Below are 16,475 nucleotides of genomic sequence, written 5' to 3' on the forward strand. Positions count from 1 at the left end.
AATTGTGGATGCATTGTTGATCATTTTCCAATATTCTATAGATTCAGGATCAGTTCCTGTGGATTGGAGGGTAGCTAATGTTATCCCACTTTTTAAGAAAGGAGGGAAAGACCAAACAGGAAATTATAGACCAGTTAGTCTGACATCAGTGGTGGGGCAGATACTGGAGTCAATTATAAAAGACGAAATTGCGGAGCATTTGGATAGCAGTAACAGGATCGTTCCGAGTCAGCATGGATTTACGAAGGGGAAATCATGCTTGACTAATCTTCTGGAATTTTTTGGGGATGTAACTAGGAAAATTGACAGGGGAGAGCCGGTGGATGTGGTGTACCTTGACTTTCAGAAAGTCTTTGACAAGGTTCCACATAGGGGATTAGTGGGCAAAATTAGAGCACATGGTATTGGGGGTAGGGTACTGACATGGATAGAAAATTGGTTGACAGACAGAAAGAAAAGAGTGGGGATAAATGGGTCCCTTTCAGAATGGCAGGCAGTAACTAGTGGGGTACCGCAAGGCTCGGTGCTGGGACAGCAGCTATTTACAATATACATTAATGACTTGGATGAAGGGATTAAAAGTACCATTAGCAAATTTGCAGATGATACAAAGCTGGGTGGTAGTGTGAACTGTGAGGAAGATGCTACGAGGTTGCAGGGTGACTTGGACAGGTTGTGTGAGTGGGCGGATGCATGGCAGATGCAGTTTAATGTGGATAAGTGTGAGGTTATCCAGTTTGGTGGTAAGAATAGGAAGGCAGATTATTATCTGAATGGTGTCAAGTTAGGAAAAGGGGACGTACAACGAGATCTGGGTGTCCTAGTACATCAGTTACTGAAAGGAAGCATGCAGGTACAGCAGGCAGTGAAGAAAGCCAATGGAATGTTGGCCTTCATAACAAGAGGAGTTGAGTATAGGAGCAAAGAGGTCCTTCTGCAGTTGTACAGTGCCCTAGTGAGACCGCACCTGGAGTACTGTGTGCAGTTTTGGTCTCCAAATTTGAGGAAGGATATTCTTGCTATTGAGGGCATGCAGCGTAGGTTTACTAGGTTAATTCCCGGAATGGAGGGACTGTCATATGTTGAAAGACTGGAGCGACTAGGCTTGTATACACTGGAATTTAGAAGGATGAGAGGGGATCTTATCGAAACGTATAAGATTATTAAGGGGTTGGACACGTTAGAGGCAGGAAACATGTTCCCAATGTTGGGGGTGTCCAGAACAAGGGCCACAGTTTAAGAATAAGGGGTAGGCCATTTAGAACTGAGATGAGGAAAAACTTTTTCAGTCAGAGTTGTGAATCTGTAGAATTCTCTGCCTCAGAAGGCAGTGGAGGCCAATTCTCTGAATGCATTCAAGAGAGCTAGATGGAGCTCTTAAGGATAGCGGAGTCAGGGGGTATGGGGAGAAGGCAGGAACGGGGTACTGATTGAGAATGATCAGCCATGATCACATTGAATGGTGGTGCTGGCTCGAAGGGCCGAATGGCCTACTCCTGCACCTATTGTCTATTGTCTACAATCATGGCTGATCTATCTCTCCCTCCTAACCCCATTCTCCTGCCTTCTCCCCATAACCCCTGACACCTGTACTAATCAAGAATCTATCTATCTCTGCCTTAAATATATCCACTGACTTGGCCTCCACAGCCTTCTGTGGCAATAAATCCCACAGATTCACCACCCCCTGGTATTGAATGTAGCTGTGAGCAATACTCAATATCGTAGGCAGGGATCCAAACATAAATTTAATGGGACCATTCACAACTTCAAAGAATTTGCTGCCAATGACATCAAATGGAAGGGCTGGTCTCCAGGGAGAGTTTGGGCAGGCTAAGTTTTATTCCTCGGAGTGCAGGAGGATGAGGGGTGGTCTTATAGGGGTGTACAAGGGCATGTTAAATCTTATTCAATTTAAATTAAATTAAATGCAAAATGTTCATCTTATTAAAGTCCCTAATGCTATTGAAATTTAGCTACAGATTCAGCAGCTTACAATGAGGAGAAATGTCTCTGTGAATCAACCTGCCAGCTTCTCACAAGAGGACCCCTTACTCCCAACTCTAATAAAACAGAACGATAGTGGCGCAGCGGTAGAGTTGCTGATTTGCAGCGCTCGCATCGCCAAAGACCCCGGTTCGATCCCGACCACGGGCGCTGTCTGAACGGAGTTTATACGTTCTCCCCATGACCGCGTGGTTTTTCTCCGAGATCTTCGGTTTCCTCCCACACTTCAAGGACATACAGGTATGCAGGTTAATTGGCTTGGCGTAGATGTAAGTTGTCTCTGGTGGGCATAGGATGGTGTTAGTGTGTGGGGATCGCTGGGCGGCACGGACTCATAGAAACATAGAAACATAGAAAATAGGTGCAGGAGTAGGCCATTCGGCCCTTCGAGCCTGCACCGACATTCAATATGATCATGGCTGATCATCCAACTCACTATCCTGTACCTGCCTTCTCTCCATACCCCCTGATCCCTTTAGCCACAAGGGCCACATCTAACTCCCTCTTAAATATAGCCAATGAACTGGCCTCAACTACCTTCTGTGGCAGAGAATTCCACAGATTCACCACTCTCTGTGTGAAAAAAAACTTTCGCATCTCGGTCCTAAAAGACTTCCCCCTTATTCTTAAACTGTGACCCCTTGTTCTGGACTTCCCCAACATCGGGAACAATCTTCCTGCATCTAGCCTGTACAACCCCTTAAGAATTTTGTAAGTTTCTATAAGATCCCCCCTCAATCTTCTAAATTCCAGCGAGTACAAGCCGAGTCTGTCCAGTCTTTCTTCATATGAAAGTCCTGCCATCCCAGGAATCAATCTGGTGAACCTTCTCTGTACTCCCTCTATGGCAAGAATGTCTTTCCTCAGATTAGGAGACCAAAACTGTACGCAATACTCGGTGGGCCGAAGGGCCTGTTTCCGGGCTGTGCCTCTAAAGCTAAACTAAAACTAAACTGAAGGAGTCACGGTGTGAGTCGGTGACATTTTGATGTTGACTGTCTCATTTGCATGGTTTCTGTATGTTAGTGCAGCAAGACCAGAGGCCATGGCTTCAACTAGTCAGCCATCCTTCAAATACAGACTTGCAATCTGTCGTTCCTTCTCTCACAACTCTGCAATCAAAGACGAATTACTCATGCATTGAAAATATTCTGCTATTTGCCCTGAAGATGTTTTTGTGCAACGCTGCCGACCAACTGCATGTTAAAGAGCAGCCGTCTTCTCTGCTGAGGTTTGCCGTGGTATTTGTTGGTTACCATCTTTCAAAATGAGATCCGAAGCCAATAATGTTCGTCCTCCCGCTGAATGTAAATGATCCCACGGCACAGACCCAAGAGGATTAGGAGAGGATTAGGCCGATCTCCTCGCCAATAGTTGTCCCGCAACCCAGATGCGTACAATAGCTGATCTTGTTATTTATCTCATTGTTTAGTTGGGTTTGGTTTAGTTTAGAGATGCAGCACAGAAACAGGACCCTCAGCCCACCGAGTCCATGCCGATGTTACAATTTGTTTCATTGGGTTGTTGTTGTTTAAATTAATACTGACTAGCTAATTGATTTATTGCATCGTATGGGAGGCGCATTCCCAATCTCGTTGTACCCCTGTACAATGACAATAAAGATATATTGTATTGTATTGTATGAGCGATCCCCAAACATTAACACTATCCCACACACACCAGGGACAATTTTTACATTTACCAACCCAATTAACCTTCAGATCTGCACGCCTTTGGAGTGTGGGAGGAACGTACAAACTCCGTACGGACAAGCGCCCGTGGTCAGGATCGAACCCGGGTCTCTGGCGCTGTGAGCCAGCAACTCTACCGCCGCGCCACTCAATCAGTCCTTACCTTTCCGAATACTGTCTCCTGGTGGATCCTGTCCCTCAGAATTCCTTCCACTAACTTTCCCATCACCAAAGATGGACACAAAATGCTGGAGTAACTCAGCGGGACAGGCAGCATCTCCGGAGAGAAGGAATGGGTGACGTTTCGGGTTGAGACCCTTCTTCAGTCTGAAATGTCCGAAACGTCACCTATTCCTTCCCTCCAGAGATGCTGCCCGACCCGCTGAGTTACTCCAGCATTTTGTGCCTACCTTCCATTTAAACCAGCACCTGCAGTTCCTTCCTGCACATTTCCCATCACCGATGTTGGTCTGATCAGCCTCGTGTTCTCCAGCTTGTCCTTGCAGTCCCTCGGAAACAAGCGCACAGCATTAGCCACCCAGTACATCGCCCAAGGCTAACGATGCCACAAATAATTCTGCCAGGGCCCCTCAATCTTTTCTCTTGTTTCCCACAATGTTCTAGGATGTACTTGGTCCTCTTAGAATGGGCAAGTGTTGGCTTAAGACTGTTAATGCCTCTCAGATCAGCACCTTCATAGAAACAAATGATTGTAAGAAACCTACTTCAATTATTGATTGACAACAGACCAATACTAAGTCATAGAGAGTCATAGAGTGATACAGCGTGGAAATAGGCCCTTCGGCCTAACTTGCCCACACCGACCATCTACACTAGTCCCATCTGCCCGTGTTTAGCCCATACACCTCCAAACCAGTCGTATCAATGTACCCGTCTAACTGTTTCTTAAACATTGGGATAGTCCCTGCCTCAACTACCTCCTCCGGCAGCTCGTTCTGTACACCCACCACCCTCTGTGTGAAAACATAACCCCTCAGATTCCTCTTAAACCTTTTCCCCTTCACCTTAAACCTATGTCCTCTGTTCCTCGATTCACCAACTGCGCAAGAGACTCTGTGCATCGATCTATTCCTCTCATGATTTTATACACCTCTATAACATCACCCCTCATCCTCCTGCGCTCCAGGGTATAGAGTCCCACCCTAGGTCACCTCTCCCTGTAGCTCAGACCCTCAATAGTGTGTGAAGAAATATAAAGGATGTTACGCTGGTTTTCTTTGGAGAGAAGAGGTTTCAAGCGGAAATATTTGAAACTTTGAAGATTACGATGTGGTTTAGCAAAAATTGATTCCAATTAACTGCTTGCTTTGAAGAACAAGTCAGAAGAGAAAAGTTAAAAGAACTGGAAACAAAAGGTTAATAGATAAATCAATGCCCCTTACATCTGCCCACCCCTTTCCCCACCCCTCACCTCGCAAGTTACGGGACATGCACAGAGAAGTAATTATTTTCCAATTTGATTTACTTCCAATCTATTGCGCTCAAAGGTTCTGCACTAGGGCGGCACGGTGGCGCAACAGTAGAGATGCTGTCTTACAGCGCTTGCAGCACCAGAGACCCGGGTTCGATTCTGACTCCGGGTGCTGTCTGTACGGAGTTTGTACATTCTCCGGTGACCTGAGATCTTTGGTTTTGTCCCACGCTCCAAAGGCAATAGACAATAGGTGCAGGAGGGGGCTTCGAGCCAGCACCGCCATTCAATGTGATCATGGCTGATCATTCTCAATCAGTACCCCGTTCCTGTCTTCTCCCCATACCCCCTGACTCCGCTATCCTTTAGAGCTCTATTTAGCTCTCTCTTGAATGCATTCAGAGAATTGACCTCCACTGCCTTCTGAGGCACAGAATTCCACAGATTCACAACTCTCTGACTGAAAATGTTTTTCCTCATCTCAGTTCTAAATTGCCTACCCCTTATTCTTAAACTGTGGCCCCTGGTTCTGGACTCCCCCAACATTGGGAACATGTTTCCTGCCTCTAACGTGTCCAACCCCTTAATAATCTTATACATTTCGATAAGATCCCCTCTTATCCTTCTAAATTCCAGTGTATACAAGCCCAGTCGCTCCAGTCTTTCAACATATGACAGTCCCGCCAATCCGGGAATTAACCTAGTAAACCTACGCTGCATGCCCTCAATAGCAAGAATATCCTTCCTCAAATTTGGAGACCAAAACTGCACACAGTACTCCAGGTGCGGTCTCACTAGGGCCCTGTACAACTGCAGAAGGACCTCTTTGCTCCTATACTCAACTCCCCTTGTTATGAAGGCCAACATTCCATTGGCTTTCTTCACTGCCTGCTATACCTGCAAGCTTCCTTTCAGTGACTGAAAGGAAGTGCAGGTTTGTTGGTTAATTGGCTTGGTATAAATATATATTGCCCCTAGTGTGTGTAGGGTAGTGTTAATATGCTGGGATCGCTGGTCAGCGCAGGCTCAGTGGGCCGAAGGGCCTCTTTCTACGCCGTATCTCTAAACTAAACTAAATTAAATTGCTCAAAGGTTTGTAACAAACACCATCACCTTTTCTTCCAGTAATATAAAGACAGTTAGCTTCTGAACAAAATTTGTGGAAAGCAATCCATACAGCATGCAGAAGATACTGGTGAAGAGTCAATAGACAATAGACAATAGGTGCAGGAGTAGGCCATTCAGCCCTTCGAGCCAGCACCGCCATTCAATGCGATCATGGCTGATCACTATCAATCAGTACCCCGTTCCTGCCTTCTCCCCATACCCCCTCACTCCGCTATCCTTAAGAGCTCTATCCAGCTCTCTCTTGAAAGCATCCAACGAACTGGCCTCCACTGCCTTCTGAGGCAGAGAATTCCACACCTTCACCACCCTCTGACTGAAAAAGTTCTTCCTCATCTCCGTTCTAAATGGCCTACCCCTTATTCTCAAACTGTGGCCCCTTGTTCTGGACTCCCCCAACATTGGGAACATGTTATCTGCCTCTAATGTGTCCAATCCCCTAATTATCTTATATGTTTCAATAAGATCCCCCCTCATCCTTCTAAATTCCAGTGTATACAAGCCCAATCGCTCCAGCCTTTCAACATACGACAGTCCCGCCATTCCGGGAATTAATCTAGTGAACCTACGCTGCACGCCCTCCATAGCAAGAATATCCTTCCTCAAATTTGGAGACCAAAACTGCACACAGTACTCCAGGTGCGGTCTCACCAGGGCCCGGTACAACTGTAGAAGGACCTCTTTGCTCCTATACTCAACTCCTCTTGTTACGAAGGCCAACATTCCATTGGCTTTCTTCACTGCCTGCTGAACCTGCATGCTTCCTTTCATTGACTGATGCACTAGGACACCCAGATCTCGTTGAACTCCCCCTCCTCCTAACTTGACACCATTCAGATAATAATCTGCCTTTCTATTCTTACTTCCAAAGTGAATAACCTCACACTTATCTACATTAAACTGCATCTGCCATGTATCCGCCCACTCACACAACCTGTCCAGGTCACCCTGCAGCCTTATTGCATCTTCCTCACAATTCACACTACCCCCCAACTTAGTATCATCTGCAAATTTGCTAATGGTACTTTTAATCCCTTCGTCTAAGTCATTAATGTATATCGTAAATAGCTGGGGTCCCAGCACCGAACCTTGCGGTACCCCACTGGTCACTGCCTGCCATTCCGAAAGGGACCCATTTATCCCCACTCTTTGCTTTCTGTCTGTTAACCAATTTTCTATCCATGTCAGTACCCTACCCCCAATACCATGTGCCCTAATTTTGCCCACTAATCTCCTATGTGGGACCTTGTCGAAGGCTTTCTGAAAGTTGAGGTACACCACATCCACTGACTCTCCCTTGTCAATTTTCCTAGTTACATCCTCAAAAAATTCCAGTAGATTTGTCAAGCATGATTTCCCCTTCGTAAATCCATGCTGACTCGGAATGATCCCGTTACTGCTATCCAAATGCTCAGCAATTTCGTCTTTTATAATTGACTCCAGCATTTTCCCCACCACTGATGTCAGACTAACTGGTCTATAATTACCCGTTTTCTCTCTCCCTCCTTTCTTAAAAAGTGGGATAACATTTGCTATTCTCCAATCCACAGGAACTGATCCTGAATCTATAGAACATTGAAAAATGATCTCCAATGCTTCCACTATTTCTAGAGCCACCTCCTTAAGTACTCTGGGATGCAGACCATCAGGCCCTGGGGATTTATCAGCCTTCAGTCCCATCAGTCTACCCAAAACCATTTCCTGCCTAATGTGGATTTCCTTCAGTTCCTCCATCACCCTAGGTTCTCCAGCCCCTAGAACATTTGGGAGATTGTGTGTATCTTCCTCAGTGAAGACAGATCCAAAGTAACGGTTTAACTCGTCTGCCATTTCTTTGTTCCCCATAATAAATTCCCCTGCTTCTGTCTTCAAGGGACCCACATTTGCCTTGACTATTTTTTTCCTCTTCACGTACCTAAAAAAACTTTTGCTATCCTCCTTTATATTATTGGCTAGTTTACCCTCGTACCTCATCTTTTCTCCTCGTATTGCCTCCTCGTCATCCCTGTAAACAGACCTATTACCCTCTCTCTGCCAACATCATGTACACATCTAGACTAATTCCACCTACCAGACCACACTCCATAGTTTCAAGGTAGACACCAAGTGCTGGAGAAACGCAGCGGGTCATGCAGCATCCCAGTAGAAAAGGAATAGGTGACACATCGGGTCGGAACTCTTCTTCATACTGAAAGATAGAGAAGGCCAGAACAAATCAGGGGTGGCAACAGGTAGGGTTGCCAACTATCTCACTCCCAAGTACGGGACAAGGTGACGTCACCGCCCCGCGCCCCACGTGACCTCACCCAGCTAGCGGCCACGTGCTCCCGCTCCACCAATGGCGGCCGCCCGGGCCTGGAGGCGGGTTGCTAGGCAACCTCCGTCAGGCGGCGCCTGGACCTCCGGACCTACACTGTCCGGACCTACACTGTCCGGAGCTAAAATGGCGGAAACCTAGAGTGTCGGGACCTACAGCGTCGGGGCCTACAGCGTCCGGGCCTACAGCGTCCGGGCCTACAGCGTCCGGGCCTACAGCATCCGGGCCTACAGCATCCGGGCCTAATACAGGATAAGGGCGGTCCCGTACGGGACAAACCAACAGCCCAAAATACGAGATGTCCCGGCTAATACGGGACAGTTGGCAACCCTAGCAACAGGTGACTTCAGGAAGGGTGGAGCCCACAATGGCCCATTGTTGGCTGGGGAAGATGTGCTAACGATAGTGATACAAGGTTGTGGGGAGGGGGGGGAGGGAGGGGAGGGAGGGAGGGAGGGAGGGAGGGGAGGGAGGGAGGGAGGGAGGGAGGGAGGGAGGGAGGGAGGGAGGGAGGGAGGGAGGGAGGGAGGGAGGGAGGGAGGGAGGGAGGGAGGGAGGGAGGGAGGGAGGGAGGGAGGGAGGGAGGGAGGGAGGGAGGGAGGGAGGGAGGGAGGGAGGGAGGGAGGGAGGGAGGGAGGGAGGGAGGGAGGGAGGGAGGGAGGGAGGGAGGGAGGGAGGGGGTAAGCTGGAGTTACTTGAAGTTAGAGAAGTCAATGTTCATACTGCTGGGGCTTGAGCTGCCCAAGCGAAATATGAGGTGCTGTTCCTCCAATTTGCGCTGGGCCTCACTCTGACAATGGAGGAGGCCCAGGACAGAAAGGTCAGTGTGGGAATGGGAGGGTGAGATAAAATCTTTGGCAACCAGGAGATCAGGTAGGTTAAGGCGGACCGAGTGGAGGTGTTCAGCGAAATGATCGCCCGGTCTGCACTTGATCTCATCGAATTCTAGGAGCCCACACCGAGAGCACTAGATGGCCAAGCGCAGGCTCGACGATCGTTTGGCTGAACATCTCCGCTCAGTCCGCATTAACCTACCTGGTCTCCCGGTGGCTCAGCACTTTAACTCCCCCTCCCATTCCCAATCTGACCTTTCTGTCCTGGGCCTCCTCCATTGTCAGAGTGAGGCCCAGCGCAAATTGCCCAGCCCAGCCCAGCGGTATGAACATCGACTTCTCTAACTTCAGATAGTCCCTGCTTTCCCTCTCTCTCCATCCCCTCCCCATTCCCAGTTCTCCCACTAGTCTTCCTGTCTCCGACTACATCCTATCTTTGTCCCGCCCCCTCCACTGACATCAGTCTGGAGAAGGAGTCCCTGGAGGATGTTGAGGGCAGCACAGAAACAGGCCCCTCGGCCCACTGAGTCTGCACTGACCAACGATCCCCGCACTTCAATACCATCCTAAACGCTAGGGACAATTTACATTTATACCAAGCTAATTAACCTACAAACCTGCACGTCTTAGGAGTGTGGGAGGAAACCGAAGATCTCGGCGAAAGCCCACGCAGGTCACGGGGAGAACGTACAAACTCCGTACAGACAGCACCCGTAGTAGGGATGGAACCCGGGTCTCTGGCGCCGTGAGGCCGCAACTCTACCGCTGCGCCACCGTGCCGCCCTAAAAATAACCTCCGCCTTATTTTTAGTTTTGTCCTTCAGATAATGGCCAACATTACATCAACTTCTTTAAATAATGTTTTGCAGCTTTTAATACTTCCTACGGGCTAATAAATCTCTCTGGTCCTCTGCAGCAGCCAGTTGCAACATCCTGTGATTTATTTATTTCTAGATCCAATAGTATAAGAAAATAACTGCAGATGCTGGTACAAATCGAAGGTATTTATTCACAAAATGCTGGAGTAACTCAGCAGGTCAGGCAGCATCTCGGGAGAGAAGGAATGGGCGACGTTTCGGGTCGAGACCCTTCTTCAGACTGAAGAAGGGTCTCAACCCAAAACGTCACTCATTCCTTCTCTTCTGAGATGCTGCCTGACCTGCTGAGTTACTCCAGCATTTTGTGAATAAATACCTTCTATTTCTAGATCCAAAGTCAGTGTTTGGGGCGGCGCGATGGCACGGCGGTAGAGTTGCTGCCTCACAGCGCCAGAGACCCGGGTTCCATCCCGACTATGGATGCTGTCTGTACGGAGTTTGTACGTTCTCCCCGTGACTTGCGTGGGGTTTCTCCGGGGGTGCTCCGGTTTCCTCCCACACTCCAAAGACGTGCAGACTTGTAGGTTAATTGGTTAAATTTAGTTTACTTTAGAGATACAGCGCGGACACAGGCCCTTCGGCCCATCGTGTCCACACTGACCAGCGATCCCCGCACATTAACGCTATCCTACACACACTAGGGGCAATATTTTTGTCTTTTACCTAGCCAATTAACCTACATACCTGTGAAAAACTGTTCCCTAGTATGTGTAGGGTAGTGTTGATGTGTAGGGATCGCTGGTCATTGTGGAGTCGGTGAGCTGAATGGCCTGTTTCCATGCTGTATCACTAAACTAAACTATAATAAACTAGAGTCAGATAGGCAGATGATGGATAGTCCAATAGACTGAGGTATTAGCTATTTGAGGAGATGAAACGACTAAAGGTGAGAGATGAGGACCGAAAAAGGGCGAATTGTGAAGCCGGAGGAAGGAATGGAGCTGGAGGCGGGGGGTGGGGGGAAGGGGGGAGGGGGAAGGCAGGAAATGGGTACAAATCCAGGTGGGACACAGGGAAAAGAATGGGAATGGGAAAAACTACTAAATAGATAGTATTTAATAGGGATGTTTGTACGTTAGTTATTAAAATTGGAGAGGAGTGGCACGGTGGCGCAGCGGTAGAGTCACTGACTTACAGCGGCAGAGACCCAGGTTCAATCCCGACTATGGGTGCTGTCTGTACGGAGTTTGCATGTTGCAATTGGTGAGGCTGCATTTAGAGTATGGTGTTCAGTTCCCGGGCACCATGTTATAGGAAAGATGTTGTCAAGCTGGAAAGGGAACAGAGAAGATTTACGAGGATGTTGCCAGGACTAGAGGGTCTGAGCTACAGGGAGAGGTTGAGTGGGCTGGGTCTCTATTCCTTGGAGCGCAGGAGGATGAGGGGCGATCTTATTGAGGGGTATAAAATCATGAGACAAATAGATCGGGTAGATGCACAGAGTCTCTTGCCCAGAGTTGGTGAATCGAGGACTAGAGTGTATAGGTTCAAGGTGAAGGGGAAAAGATTTAAGAAGGAATCTGAGGGGTAACTGTTTCACACAAAGGGTAGTGGGTGCATGGAACAAGTTGCCAGAGGAGGTAGTTGAGGCAGGGACTATCCCAACATTTAAGAAACAGTTAGACAGGTTCATGGGTCGGACAGGTTTGGAGGGATATGGACCAAATGGGATTTCAGTGATCATACCATTGGGTTGTAAGCTAACCAAGCAGAATATGAGGTGCTGTTCCTCTAGTTTGATAGACGTTAGATGTAGTGAAGCTGGGACTTGTTGACTGGTGTAGGCAAGGTGGGCCGAAGGGACTTTTTTTCCACATTGTATCACTCCATTAATTGACCAGTAAAATTGTCCCAAGTGTGCAGGATTATGGTCGCGTAGGGCTGATCGCTGATGGACTCGGTGTGCTGAAGGGCCTGCTTCCGTGTAGGAAGGAACCTCAGATGCTGGCATATACCATAGACACAAAATGTTGGAGTAACTCAGCGGGTCAGGCAGCATCTCTGGAAGAAGGAATGGGTGATGTTTTGGGTCGAGACCCTTCTTCAAACTTCAAACAGGCCTGTTTCCGTGCTAAGTGTCTAAATTCCAGTGATCCTACCATTGTTGTGTAAGCTACACAATACGAGTCCCTCTAGTTTGATAGACGTTAGTTAAGTTTAGGTTAGAGATACAACAATTCGACCCTCGGAGACCGCACCGACCAGCGATTATCTCCCAGCATATTAACACTATCCTACACACACATTATCCTAGGGACAATTTACAATGATATAAAAACCCAAGCCAATTAACCCACAAAACCTATAAGTCTTTGGAGTGTGGGAGGAAGATCTCGGAGAAAACCCACGCAGGTCAGGGGGAGAATGTGCAAACTTTGTGTAGGCAGAGCCCGTAGTCGGGATCAAACCCGGGTCTCTGGAACTGTAAGCGCTAGAAGGCAGCAACTCTACCGCTGCGCCACCGTGTAATGAGATGGTCGAACTGGGGGTTGGGAAACGGTTTGAACGACGAAAGCAATGAGCGCTGAGCTCAGAAACCATTAAGTGCCCTTAACCTGACGTTAGAAAGAAATTTCCGAATTGCATTCCGAACCATTGGTGACAAGCCCACATTAAGGTGGGATTGCCGACATTACTTGTTGGCTTCACGCTGCCGGGTGAAACGACATTCCAATTATGGGACCATCAGTCTGAAGATGGGTCTGGACCCGAAACGCCACCCATTCCCTCTCTCCGAGATGCTGCCTGACCCGCTGAGTTACTCCAGCATTTTGTGACACCTTCCAATTTTGGGGTTCGTCTTTAGATTTCCCCTGGAAGTATTTACATTTCTTAGCCCCCTCCCTCCTCGGTCATGGCTGACCCCCATGGGTGATTTTAGACAATAGACAATAGGTGCAGGAGGAGGCCATTCGGCCCTTCGAGCCAGCACCGCCATTCAATGTGATCATGGCTGATCATTCTCAATCAGTACCCCGTTCCTGCCTTCTCCCCATACCCCATGACTCCGCTATCCTTAAGAGCTCTATCTAGCTCTCTCTTGGATGCATTCAGAGAATTGGCCTCCACTGCCTTCTGAGGCAGAGAATTCCACAGATTCACAACTCTCTGACTGAAAAACGTTTTTCCTCATCTCAGTTCTAAATGGCCTACCCCTTATTCTTAAACTGTGGCCCCTTGTTCTGGACTCCCCCAACAATGGGAACATGTTTCCTGCCTCTAACGTGTCCAACCCCTTAATAATTTATGTTTGAAATTTGCATTTACTGGTCCGTTAAGAAGGCCGGGGATTGTGTGCCGTGTCAACTCCGGCCTTGGACTCGCTGATCAAAGGTGCCCACGTTGACACATTCGGGACTCATTTGAAAGGGGCACTCCTCGCAATAATGTTTGCATACTGTACTTACCTTACTGGTTAACCAGGCTTTAGAGTGGATGTATTTAAAGATGCACTTAAGATATTGGTCTTTTCAGCCACAAGCGACGCTGCTCTAGCCGAGGTGTGGAGCAAGCAACCAACCAACTAGCAAGCAAGCAAACATGGGTGGATGCATCACCCATGGTCAGCCATGACCGAGAGTGCCTAAGCTAAGAAGACTTAAGATATGGCCGCATGTACTAAAACCACGGTGGCGCGGCGGTGGAGTTGCTGCCCTACAGTGCCAGAGACCCGGGTTCCATCCTGACTACGAGTGCTTGTCCGTACGGAGTTTGTACGTTCTCCCCGTGACCTGTGTTGCTTTTCTCCGGGTGCTCCGGATTCCTCCCACACTCAAGTCAAGATCCACAAGTTTGTAAGTTAATCGGCTTGGTAAAATTGTAAATGATCCCTAGTACGTGTAGGATAGTGTTAGTGTGCGGGTATCGTTGTCCAGCACGGACTCGGTGGGCCGAAGGGCCAGTTTCCACACTATCTAAACCCTGTAAACTCAACTATTGCTATTAAACTGTATACTTCTAACTGTCTGATCCGCTGAGTTACCTCTGCACTCTGTAAACTAGCATTTGCAGTTCCTTGTTCTATCCGAACTGTCTTGGTCGCACTAGGTACGGGCTTTTGTTTGTTTAACAAATATTGTAGTTTAAATTTATTGCTCTTTTTTTGTTTGTTATTGTTATCCAGGAGTATCGTGACTGCCAGTTATGCTGCTGTAAGCAAGAATTTCATTGTTCCATTTTAGACAATGAAAGACCCTTGACCAAAGTCTATCGACTCTTAACTTTTTTTTTAGTTCAGTTTAGAGATACAGGCCCTTCGGCCCACCGAGATCGCACTGGCCAGCGCAATCCTACACAACACAACTAAGGACAATCAACAATGTTACCAAAGCCAATTAACCTGCAAATCTGCAGGTCTTTGGGAGGAAACCGCAGCACCCGGAGAAAACCCACGCAGGTCACGGGGAGAACGTACAAACTCCGTACAGACAGCGACCGCAGTCGGGATCGAACCCGGGTCTCTGGCGCGGTGAGGCAGCGACTCTACCGCTGCGCCACTTGGAGACTCAGATCAACTAAATTCCTCCCTATTCTCCTATCGTTTTACCGTGTTTATGTAGTCCATCGACCTCTGCACCTCCTTGAAGCTTCCAGCCTGAGATTCTCGACTAATCTGCCGTGCGTTGGGTCAGTAAGATATGAAGGGCATTAAGAATTTTTAAACCTCTTAATCAAAAGGTTCCAATCACACTGAAGCGATTTATTGCTGAAATCCGCCACCTGTTTCCAATTCATGGACCATTAAGGAAATTGATTATGCAATGAATTTAGGAATACCGCTTAATATGGTTGGTATTAAAGGATGGAATGTCCCTGGGGGAAGGTTATTGTGTGTTTGTAGGCAGTGGATGGTGCCCAGCGCAATATAAACCAACGCAGTTAATGAAATATATCAGAAATCAAAACGACCTCATGATGTGACGCACCTGTTGAATCAGGACCGGAGGGCAAAGTTTAGATGGACTCGGCCCATGATCGTGAAAGACGGCAAACTTTCATCCGCAGGACTTCCCCAGACAATTACAACTAATGACATGATTCTGAGGACGAGTTGCCGCTGTTAAGTAGGAAGGCTAGCAGCCAATTAGCAGAGAATAAGATACTGTAAGTGGACCAAAGGCATACAAATGAGGCACCGGAGCAGGTCACTCTCTCTCCCACTCTTCTGTATAAGATATACGATCATGAGAGGAATAGATCAGGCAGACGCACAAATGAGGCATTGATGTTTCAGGGGAGATGTGTTGATGCTTTAGAGGAATGGTCTATTGCATATTGTCGGTGGCACAGCAGTTCTGATCAGTTCCCTACTTCAGTCTGAAGGGTAGACAGGGTAGACAGTCTGAGGAAGGGTCCCAACCCGAAATGTCACTGATCCATTATCTCCAGAGAAGCTGCCTGACCATCTGAGTTACTCCAGCATTTTGTGTCTTTCTTCAGTATAAATCGTGCATCTGCAGTTCCTTCCTACACAAGGGACTGCATAAGTGCTGGAGTAACAGGGGTATAAAATCTTGAGAGGAATAGATCGGGTAGATGCACAGAGTCTCTTGCCCAGAGTAGGTGAATCGAGGACCAGAGGACATAGGTTTCCAAAAAAAAATATGCATAAAGTGCTGGAGTAACAGGGGTATAAAATCTTGAGAGGAATAGATCGGGTAGATGCACAGAGTCTCTTGCCCAGAGTAGGTGAATCGAGGACCAGAGGACATAGGTTTAAGGTGAAGGGGAAAAGATTTAATAGGAGTCTGAGGGGTAACTTTTTCACACAAAGGGTGGTGGTGTATGGAACGAGCTGCCAGAGGAGGTAGTTGAGGCAGGGACTATCCCAACGTTTAAGAAACAGTTAGATAGGTACATGAAGGTATTGGACCAAACGCGGGCCGGTGGGACTAGTGCAGCTGGGACATGTTGGCCGGTGTGGGCAAGTTGGGCTGAAGGACCTGTTTCCACATTGTATCACTCTATGACACCATAAGGTCATGGCTAATCTAACAGCGCCTCATCTCTGCTTCCCAATCTACCTGTGGTCGTCTTTCATCTACATTGTGATCAAAAGTCAAGTCACCTCTGTAATAGTCACACAGTATGGAAACAGGCCCTATGGCCCAACTTGCCCACGCCGACCAACATGACCCATCTACACTAGTCCCACCTGCCTGAGCTTGGCCCATATCCCTCCAAACCTGTCCA

General features: G+C 47.9%; 1 long non-coding RNA gene across 2 annotated transcripts in view; it reads right to left on the bottom strand.

Moving 5' to 3' along the window:
- Positions 1-16,475, bottom strand: part of LOC144600704 (uncharacterized) — a 58,628-nt gene that overhangs the window by 15,376 nt on the left and 26,777 nt on the right. For both annotated transcript variants that reach the window (XR_013548170.1, XR_013548169.1), the window contains exon 3: positions 8,327-8,443. This is a non-coding gene — a long non-coding RNA (uncharacterized LOC144600704). The remainder of the gene's footprint in view (positions 1-8,326; positions 8,444-16,475) is intronic.

This window comes from Rhinoraja longicauda, chromosome 15, assembly GCF_053455715.1.
Source record: "Rhinoraja longicauda isolate Sanriku21f chromosome 15, sRhiLon1.1, whole genome shotgun sequence".
Taxonomy (NCBI): domain Eukaryota; kingdom Metazoa; phylum Chordata; class Chondrichthyes; order Rajiformes; family Arhynchobatidae; genus Rhinoraja; species Rhinoraja longicauda.